Raw genomic sequence first — 11,550 nt, forward strand, 5'->3', positions numbered from 1 at the left:
GATGGGTATGCATCATAATTGAACGACAAGATACCCTGGTCTTGTTATCTTTGAATATATGTATCCTGATTTATTGATGTCACCCCATTAAAAAAATAAAATTATTAAAAAAAAAATATGACACTGCTTTAATTAGTCTAGTTTTATAATAAATGGTGATATGAGAGACAACATGCTATTCCAGTCCCATCACCAACCTTGTGCTTCTTCAGGACGGTTTTGGATATTCTTTGGCTCTTTTCTCTTCCAAATAGATTTTAGAGTAAACTTGTCATACTCCATGGAAAACCTAGGTAAGCTTTTAATAAGAATTTCCTTAGTTCTATAGATAAAGATGAAGAAAGTGAACATATTTACAAAATGGATCTTTCTTTTCCACAAATATATTGTGTCTATTTATTTAGGTATTCTCTAATATCTTTTAAAACATCCTTATTATTTTCTATATTAAGAACATGCGCCTGACCTGTGGTGGCGCAGTGGGATAAAGCGTCGACCTGGAACACTGAGGTCGCCGGTTCGAAACCTTGGGCTTGCCTGGTCAAGGCACATATGGGAGTTGATGCTTCCTGCTCCTCCCCCTTCTCTCTCTCTCTCTGTCTCTCTCTCTCTAAAAAAAAAAAAAAAATCAATAAATAAAATATTAAAAAAAAAAAATAACATGCAACTCTTTATCATTTTTTTCAGTTGAGAAGAGGGGAGATAGTGAGGCAGACTGCTGCATGCACCCTGACAGTGAGCCCAGATGGCAGCCCCCAACTGGGGCTGATGCTTGAGTACCAAGCTATTTTTAGCACCTGAGGCTGATGCTCTCAGACCAGCTGAGCTATCTTTAACACTCGAGGCCATGCTCAAACCAATGGAGCCACTGACTATAGGAGGGGAATAAGGAAAGAAGGGGGAAGAGAGAAGAAGCAGATGGTTACTTCTCCTGTGTGCCCTGACCAGGAATCAATCCCAGAACATCCATACACTGGGCTGATGCTCTATCCACTGAGCTCTATCCACTATCATTTTTAGATATGTTTTCTTTTCTGCTGTTTTTATACTTTGAAATTATATTTTTCTGTTTATTATTGATATAAAAACTTAAGTTAACTTTTGTATATTGATTTGTACTTGGCAATTTTTCTGAACTATTTTAATAATTCTAATAATGAATCTAGATTGTTCTGAATTCCCCATGTGGGTTTTTATGTCATTGTTGAATAATGAGAGTTTTATTTCATCCTTTTTCTATTCTTACACCTTTACTCTTCTTTTTCTTGCTTTGTGGAACTGACTAAAATCTTTACTGCAATCTTTATTTTGTTTCTGAATTAAAAGCAATACTTTCATTTTTTTTACCAATAATTTATAATGTTAACCTGTAGTTTTTTTAAAAAATTGATTAGGTAAAGAAATTACCTTCCATTTATAGTTTATTAAGAGGTTAGATTTTTACTAAATTTGTTGACATTGGTTAATAAAATTATATAGGATTTAGGTGTACCATTCTATAATATACCATTTGTATATTGTATTGTGTGTTCACCACCCCAAGTCAAGTCTCCTTCCATCGCCACTTATTCCCCATATCCTCTCTACCTCCCTCAACCCTTTCCCTCTCGTAACTTCCATGCTGTTGTCTGAGATTTGGGTGCATTTATTTATTTGCTTAATCCCTTCACCTTTCTCACCCAGCCCCACAACTCCCCTGCCCTCTGACAGCTGTCAGTCTGTTCTCTGTCAATGAGTCTGTTTCTGTTTTGTTTGTTAGTTTATTTTGTTTATTAGATTCTACATATAAGTGGTACTTGTCTTTCTCTGACTGGCTTATTTCATTTAGCATGATGCTCTCCAGGTCCAACAGGTCAAATTTAATATTTTTAAAAAATTAGATGTTGAGCATCACCTAATATTTTTTCTAGACCTTAAAGAAATGAATATCTTTTTAATTCTCTAACAAGATAAATGATGTTATGATACTTTCCAGTATAATTTCTCTGAATAGAATCATTAACTTAAAAAAACACACAGTTGGATTGTATTGGGAATACAGGTATTTAACTTAGTTTTTCATCTATATTAATGAATGAGACTGATCTGAAAAAAATGTTCATACTCTTTGTTAGTTTGGGGATCCAGGTTCCATTCATCTCATAAAATGAATCTGGGAGTATTGCTTCTTCTACCTTCTCTATGATTTTGAATACCTTTGAATTATCTACCTCTTGAATACATGATAGAACTCACCTGGACAATTGTTTGGGTCCTTGTTTTCTTTCTGATTCAATTCCATTAACAGTTACAAAACCATTTCAATTTTCTATTTCAGGTTGAAGTCATTGATACCAGTTAAATTTTCTAGGACTTTGTCCATTTCACCTAACAGTGTAAGTTTATTGGCATAAAGGTATTTACAACATTCCCCTCTTATCTTTTCTCTTGTAGTTGCCTGGGTTTCATTCTTGGTATTGTCGAACTGCCTTTGCTTTCCTGATGTGAAACCCCTTTGCAGAGCTTTGTTAATTAGTTTGACTATGTTAGCTCTCTCTCTCTCTCTCTCTCTCTTTTTTTACAGAGACAGAGAGAGAGTCAGAGAGAGGGATAGATAGGGACAGACAGACGGGAAAGGAAAGAAATGAGAAGCATCAATCATCAGTTTTTTGTTGTGACATCTTAGTTGTTCATTGATTGCTTTCTCATATGTGCCTTGACTGCGGGCTTTCAGCAGACCGAGTAACCCCTTGCTCAAGCCAGCGGCCTTAGGTCCAAGCTGGTGAGCTTTTGCTCAAACCAGATGAGCCCGCACTCAAGCTGGTGACCTCGGAGTCTCCAACCTGGTCTTCCTCATCCCAGTCCGACTCTCTATCCACTGCGCCACCACCTGGTCAGGCAGCGCTCTCTCTTTTATGCTTCTTTTTTAATTCATTAAGTGTTGCCCTTGTCTTACATTTTCACTCTTCACCTTTACTTGGTTTTCTTCCATGGTTCTTTTACTAACATCTTCAGTTGGATAGTTAAATCACTTTAATTATTTAATGTTGAATCTTCCTCCTCTTGTAATACAGCAATTTAAGGTTTTAAATTTTCCTCAAATTTCTACTTAATTTTGAAATTTAGTATTTTTATTGTTTAGATTTAAATATTTTAAATTAATATTATTGTTTCTATTTGAACTCTTTAGATATTTAGCTGTTTTAAGTTTTCCCAATTTTTTTAATGATATGGCTTTTAAAAAGTAGGTGTGTTTTTGTTGTGGAATTTTAGCCTAATTGTTTTGTGTTCAAATAATAAGCTCTGTTTGACACTTTTGGAAATTTGTTGAAAGTTGATTTATGATTTACAGTGGTGATCAATTCTTAAGTTTTTTTGCACATATATTTTTAAGAGTGTTTTCTTTAATTATTAACTATAGTATTTAATATATGTCTGTTAGTTCAACATTGTTAATTGTTTTATTCATAATGGTATTTTTAAAAATGCAAAGACTGGAGAAATTTACCTACAAAACCTGCTTACTGGCCCTGGCCGGTTGGCTCTGCGGTGGAGCGTCGGCCTGGCGTGCGGGAGACCCGGGTTCGATTCCCGGCCAGGGCGCATGGGAGAAGCGCCCATTTGCTTCTCCACCCCCACCCCCTCCTTCCTCTCTGTCTCTCTCTTCCCCTCCCGCAGCCAAGGCTCCATTGGAGCAAAGATGGCCCGGGCGCTGGGGATGGCTCCTTGGCCTCTGCCCCAGGCGCTAGAGTGGCTCTGGTCATGGCAGAGCGACGCCCCAGAGGGGCAGAGCATCGCCCCCTGGTGGGCAGAGCGTCGCCCCTGGTGGCCGTGCCAGGTGAATCCCGGTCGGGCGCATGCGGGAGTCTGTCTGACTGTCTCTCCCCGTTTCCAGCTTCAAAAAATAAAAATAAAAAAAAATAAAAAAATAAAACCTGCTTACTTAGTAAGCAATTGGAAATATGTTTTAGAAAATATGGAAGTTGGCTAAAACAGAGGAAAACATAAGACTCAGGAAACAGTGCCTCCCAGGATGACAGCTGTGCAGCAGGTCTCATGAGCGAGCAATACCCTCTGTGGAGCCGGACATCAAGGACTCCAGGAGGAAGACCTTCAGTAAAACAATCACAATACAAGAGACTGAGGTCTGTCCTCAAGACTGAGACATCTGACCCAGAACCAACCCCTGTGCACTGGTATGCCTGAGCCAGAGTCATTAGAGTTGAAGACTTGGGAGTTGATCACGGTATTCAGAGCACATGGCCAAGGCTGCATGGGTTTGCCTCTGAGGAGGGAGCAGCTGGAAACCCTGTGGGCCGAGGGGAAGCTGACTATCCAGTCATTGCCTGTAACTGGATAAAGGCTGGCATTCTCTAACCAGCTCAAGGGAAGAGTGGTCTCTAAGCTTCTAAAGTGAATGCACCTGGGATGTACAGAAAGCTCCAGGGAGTGATGGGAGAAACGGTTCAAACTTCTATTTATCTCATTCTTTTTATTTCTTTTGTGTGTATATAAATTCTAATGTACATAATAAATTAGTTAGAAATGTATACGAATATATGTGCACATATGTATACATACACACGAACACACACAGAGTGCATGCATACTCAGATATTTTTAGATGAGAATTGTAAACACTTGGAGAGCCCTGAGAAACAGCGGCTATGTAAGAGAGAGGCAGTTGAATAGCTTCCCAGAGTCAGACGGACTTATAATAATAGCTGTACAGTGATTGTGTGCCCAGTGCTATGCCGGATGCTTTTTGCTGATTCTTTCAGTTAAGCCTCAAAATCTTTCAAGATAAATACTATTTTTTTTCTTATACAGGTAAGACAACAGAGGCTCAGAAAAGTTAAGCAACTTGCTTCAAGTCACATAAAAAGCCACAAGTCCAGAACTCAACTGTAATGCTGGTGGCCAAGGCCAGGCAGGTTCATACTGGATTCGGGCAGACAGTAGAGAAACTGTGGAGCTGAAAAGCAGTGGGCCATTCCTGTTTATTAGAGTCTTGCAACAGCGAATGAGCAAACAGGCAGGGGAAAATGGCCTCTCATGGCAGCAGGCCAACGAACAGCAGAAAGGCCCCTCGCAGTGGCAAGCCGGCAAGCCGCAATCTGCCCTGAGGGCAAAGCACCCGTAGCCTTATGTAGGCTGTACACACATGGCTCTGCCACGTGCTCATGCAGCAATCATGCCAAGCGCAAACCAGCAGACCTAATGCAGCGGTTTTCCGTTGTAGCAGCCCTAGCAACATATACACCATTAACATTCACTTACTTTAGATGAGGTTAAATGGAATGTTTGGGGCAGGAAATATGTGATATTTTGACTTATAATAAGAAACATATATTTATTTGGTCTTCATTCCCCTTCCTGGCACAGAGCTCCTGGAACCCTTGTAACTCTCTAAATACTGAGAGCAGAGGAGCACCTTTTGCTCTAAAGAGGTGACTCAGAGTGGGCTCCTGGGTGGGGACTAGTCACCAAAAAGACCGAGTCAAGATAAGAAGCTTGGAATTTTCAGCCTCCCCCCCCCTCATCCTCCAGAGAGGGGAGGGGCTGGAAATGGAGTCAATGGAGTTAACAATTGATCGCATCCACAGGAGGCCAGTCTCCATAAAATCCCAGTAGTAAGGGGTTTGGAGAGCTTCCGGGTTGGTGAACACGTGGAGGTCCTGGGAGGGTGGTGCACCTGCAGAGGACGTGGGGCTCAGCACCCCTCCCCACCCACCTGCCCTGTGCCACTCCCCCATCTGCACCATCATCTGTATCCGGTACCATACCCTTTTATAATGAACTGCTAAGTAAACTGTTGCCCTGAGACCTGTGAGCCACTCTATCAAGTTAATCAAACTTGAGGACAGGAGTCTCTGGAAACTCTGGTTCATAGTCAGTTGATCAGAAGCACAGGTGACAACCTGAACTTTCCATTGGCATCTAAAGGAAGCGGAGCAGACTTGCGGGACTGAGCCCTAACCTGTGAGATTAAATGCTATCTCCAAGTAAATACATATGTAGTATCAGAATTGTGTTAAACTGTAGTACATCCAGCTACTGTCACAGAACTGCTTGGCATGGGAAATGCCCCACACGTTTGGTGACCAAGTGTCAGCAGTGAAGTGTTCTGTGTAAACGTGAAGGGAGCCCATAGGATGACTGTAGGTCTTTCTGACACCCAGTGGAATTGAATTTCTCATCAGTGTCTTCAAGTGCAAGTGACTTATTGGACAACAATTCTGTAGTCCTGTTTCTTCTTTTAAACAATTTTTTTAAGTGAGAGGAGGGGAGATAGAGACACAGACTCCTGCATGAGCCTGCTCGAATCAACCGAGCTATCCTCAACACCCAGGGCCAACACTTGAACCAATCGAGCCACTGGCTACAAGAAAGGAAGAGAGAGAGGAAGGGGAGAGGGAGGGGAAGAGAAGCAGAAGGTGGCTTCTCATGTGTGCCTTGTCTGGGGATTGAACCCACGATATCCGCACACCTAGCCCAGGCTCTACCCCTGAGCAAACTGGCTAGGGCCTATAGTCTTCTTTCAAATCACCCCAAGTATATTACTAATTCATCAAAAAACTTACAAAACAAAGGCTAGTATTACTAAGATGAAGTAAATGATTGGATGTGAATTATACCAGTCATCTAATCATAAAACCACCTAAAACTATAAATTATGGCAGCTAAGAACCATTTCTCCAGAAATTGATAACATGGGAGCATGTTCAGGAAACCTCCCTGACAGTCCTGGAGCTGAGCAGCAACTCCCCCCCCCCCCCCCCCCCAGCTTCAGCGTGGGCAAGAGGCGGAGCAGCAAAGCCCTGAGCTACAGCGTGGGCAAGGGGCGGAGCAGCAAAGCCCTGAGCTGCAGTGTGGGCAAGGGGCGGAGCAGCAAAGCCCTGAGCTACAGCGTGGGCAAGGAGCGGAGCAGCAAACCCCTCAGTTGCAGCGTGGGTAAGGGGCGGAGCAGTAAACCCCTGAGCTGCAGCGTGGGCAAGGGGCGGAGCAGCAAAGCCCTCAGTTGCAGCATGGGCAAGGGGCGGAGCAGTAAACCCCTGAGCTGCAGTGTGGGCAAGGGGCGGAGCAGCAAAGCCCTCAGTTGCAGCATGGGCAAGGGGCGGAGCAGCAAACCCCCCGAGCTGCAGCGTGGGCAAGGGGCGGAGCAGCAAACTCCCGAGCTGCAGCGTGGGCAAGGGGCTGGGCACTGGCCACAACAAAGCGGGGTGAGAATCAAAATGTACTTATCTAGAAGAACCCTATGTCTGCTGGAGTAGATACAATATTTTATCTCCACTTTGTCCCAACATTCCATTAAAATGACAGTCAAAAAATTTTCTAAATGTAAAAATCAGCAAAGACAAAACAAACTGAAGAGGAGATGGTGGAAGATGAATGGCAGGCAGAACTGACCCTGCGGGCAGAGGGAATAGAAAGGCAGTTCAGCCTCTGGAATTAGAAGAACGTGGCACACAGAAAAGGGGAGGGGGGCGGTGAGCAGGAGGAATTTGGCTAAAAAATAAGAGAATTTACTCCAGATAACCTCTAACTTCAGAAGCATCAGGCACAGCGGAGAACTGGGGGACTGACCGTCATCTACATTGAATAGAGAAACGCCCAGCCTTTCTCCACTGGGTTTCAATAATGCCAGCGCAGGCTATGCCCCTGCCCACCCCCAGGCAGGGAATTGGAAAATTCTGTGGGGAAACCAGAATTTTCCAGCCCAAGGGAAAATGACCACTGCCACTACTAACTTGGAGGGTTTCTGCTAATTAAATGGCAGGGTCCCTGCCTGAAAAACAAAATGAACAGAACAAAACAGAAGAAACAGAAAGCCCACAGTGAAGTGTGACAAGTGGGTGACAAACTGCAGGAGTACGTGCAGTCTGATCGACGTCTAGGTGCCTCTGTCTTAAGTATACAGGGGCCACTGAACACGGGAGGAGAGCCTGGAAGACCAGAGCCAGAGGCCACACAGACAGAGAAAAGGAATTGGGGCAAACAGACACAATGCAGGATAACTATAAAATAATCCTTTTTAATAAACAGTAATTAACATCCCTGGAAACATGAGGAGATCTGGCAACCATAAATTGAGAAAATGATGTTGTATATTGAATAAGAAGGATCTGGAGCCTGACCAGGCGGTGGCGCAGTGGATAGAGTGTCGGAATGGGATGCCGAGGACCCAGGTTCAAGACCCCGAGGTCGCCAGTTTGAGTGCGGGCTCATCTGGTTTGAGCAAAGCTTATCAGCTTGAACCCAAGGTCACTGGCTTGAGCAAGGGGTCACTCGGGCTGCTGAAGGCCCACGATCAAGGCACATATGAGAAAGCAATCAATGAACAACTAAGGTGTCTCAACAAAAAACTAATGATTGATGCTTCTCATCTCTCTGTTCCTGTCTGTCTGGCCCTCTCTCTGACTCTCTCTGTCTCTGTAAAAAAAAAAAAGAAGGATTTGGAAAACAAGAGAAAGAGGGGGTCACTCACATATATGGTGACAGAAGGAGCTTTGACTAACACACAATGCATTTTAGAGATGATGTATTCTGAATTGTACACTTGAAACCTGTATAGTTTTATTAACCAATATCACCCTAATAAATTTAACTTAAAAAAAAGTTTTAAATAAACAAGGGAATGTTTTTGTAAAAGAAAAATACGAGGGCAGAAGTTTATAAATACAAATATGTACAATAAAGTTATAGAAACCTTATTTGGCTCTGCCCCTCTTACCTCCCTCTTCCATCTCATCAGTGTAACAACTATCTATGGCGCCAGGTGGGTGCTGGAAATGCCGGCGAGAACACTCTGTAAAGTGTGTGACTGACCACTACGCTATACACCTGAATGTAAACTATAATTTTTAAAAGTTAAAATATAAATATATATCTATATTTAAAACGATCCCTTGTGATTATATGAGGACTACCAAATAATCCAGGATAATTTCCCCAGATCATGATCTTTAATCAAATCACACCTGCAAAGTTCTTTTTGCCAGGTAAGGTAACATATTCACAGGTTCTGAGGGTCAGGATGCGGGCATCTTCATGGGAATTATTATTCTGCCTCCTACAGGGGCCCTTTTGGGTGGGATCTCAAAGCTCAATAGTCCATTTCTCCTTTCTGAATGGGCCACCTCTACCTCTGGCCCACAGAAAACTCATTATTTTTGCCTGATAGAATGTAAATTTGGCTTGTTCCACTCCCCAAGCAGCTAGCCAGCTGGCCTCACCTCGCCCCTGATTCCATGGGCAGGAGTCAGTCTTTGCTCTAACTGAAGAGAAACACACACACACACACACACACACACACACACACAGTGTTCAGCCAAAGCCCAGTCATCAGTTGAGCCAAGGGCAAGCACCACCTCTTTGCTTCCCTGGGGCAGGAGGTTGGTCTCAGCCCTCTGAAAAGAAACCTGCCCGGCTGTCTTCCAACCTCCACCCCACCCCTCACACCCCCTCAGGACAGGAGCCTCTGGGCCAGTTCTCTTCAGGGGATTTTCTGCTGGTCTGCCTCTCGTCTCACTCTTGTATCTTGGTGATCCACTTGAAATACCTAAGTTATGAAAACAACAAGAAAACTTGGCAGAGGACAAAAAAAAGCAATTCACAAAAGTCTCTCATTTAAAATTCATTCTCCAAGTGATAAGATGTATTTAAATGAATGTAAGATGCCCTCTAAAGGAGGAGTGGAGCAGGAGCCTAGAGTTAGGTAACTCCCTGTGCGGGACTGCACAGGCCCTCCATACAGCGAGGGGATGTAAACGCCTGGGATGGCATTGTTTCAGCATGCGTCAGTCTTTCAAAGTATGTTTGATGAAATCATGTAAGGGTACAAAGATGTATGAATAAAGATATTCACTGAATCCTTATTTTTATTAACAATAGTGATTGATTATTAACCAATAAAGGATTGGTTTTTAGTAACTTATAGTCTCTGTATATGAGGTAATGCTTTGTAACCAATTGAAGTGATATCACAGGAGATTAAGTGATATCATTAAGTAAGTCTGGATACACTGACAAATGAAAAAAGCATGGCATGAAAAACAATATTTATAGAATACTTTAATTTTGTCAGAAAATGCATATGAAATATAAACGTTCAGATGTTAAAATTGGGCATCTTTATGTGGTGGAATTATGGGTACATTTTAATTTTTTTTGCCTTTTTTGTGTTTTTTAAAATAAACTGGGAAACTACATTATAACTTTGACAATCAAGTCCATTTTAAAAATAGTAAACGTTTGTTCTGATCTCCTCAGCACAGCTGTGTTTGGGAATTGGTTTTGGTGTAAGCCGAGCCCGTCAGGAGTGGTCCCAGGTCTCTCTCCCTGGAGGAGGGGGCAGGAACATGGAAAATTGCCCAACAAGGACAGGGCGAGGGAAATTCCACATCAGGACTAGGAAGGGCGAGTGAGCGGATCAGACAGGTTCCTACAGCCGTGCTCTATTAATAGGTGGTATGTCTGTCCCTCAGGGGGCCCAGCAGCCAACACCGGTTCTGTGTCAGAAGGAGGGGAAAGGGGGTGTTCTGTTTGTGCTTCAGAAGGCTGGCTGAGGAGAGAAAAAAAATGTATGAAACAATTGCAACCTTATGCAGTAATACATTCAAAATAATATAGAATTATTGTTCTATGCTTGCTGGATCATACGTAGTCGGAGTGGTGCAGAGTAAATAATCAGAGTTCTGAGAATTTGTTGAGAAAAGATAGGTGGAATATTTGAGTGAAGAGATTGGTTGTAGCCAACAAGCGCCTTAAGGAGTGCCTCATGCCTATTAGGTTCTTATTAAGTGTTTGATGAAGGAAGGGAGGGAGGGAGGGAGGGAGGGAGGAAAAAGATAGTTCAGGTAAGAGGTTTGGCTAAGCCAGTGGTTCTCAGTGTGGTCCTTAGACCAGCAACATCAACATCACCTGGGAACTTGTTAGAAATGCAAATTCTCAGACCCAGCCAACCTATGGAATCAGAAACTCTGTGGGGAGGGGGGCAGCTTCCAGGTGATTCTGATGTAGCTAAAGTTTGAGAACCACTGGGCTAAGCAAAAGCAGAGAGACTGGTCTGAGCAAGTTGTGAGGAGCCCGGCTTCACTGGAGTTCGGAAGTCGTATTGAGACTGATAGGGGACCAGGTGGGAAATAAGAACTAGGGAGATTCTGTGTTATTAGAGGTAAAATAAACTAAAATCTTTTTTTTCACAAACAACATGGTTGGTATTTACATATAACAAATAAAAAGAAAATGGGTTTTTTTTTAAATCACCCATATTCTCTCTTCAACAACCATCAATTAGTTTAATATTTCCTTCAGTTTTGTATGTATGCACTGATCATTTTTACACAGTTATAGTGAAGCCATGTATGTCATTCTGGGGTTTTATTTGCTTGTTTTAGAATTGAGTGGGCTTTTTGGTACATTAATGAATGAGTCTGAATTTTTATTGTGGCTTGGGCTGTTGTATTTTATATCTTAGTCCATGTCTAAGGGTTGTTATATCAGAACCAAATAATGGGTTTTAAATTTCCAAAGTTGAGGTCCAGGCCAAAGGCAAACCCATTTGAAAGT

This window comes from Saccopteryx bilineata, chromosome 2, assembly GCF_036850765.1.
Source record: "Saccopteryx bilineata isolate mSacBil1 chromosome 2, mSacBil1_pri_phased_curated, whole genome shotgun sequence".
NCBI classification, from domain to species: domain Eukaryota; kingdom Metazoa; phylum Chordata; class Mammalia; order Chiroptera; family Emballonuridae; genus Saccopteryx; species Saccopteryx bilineata.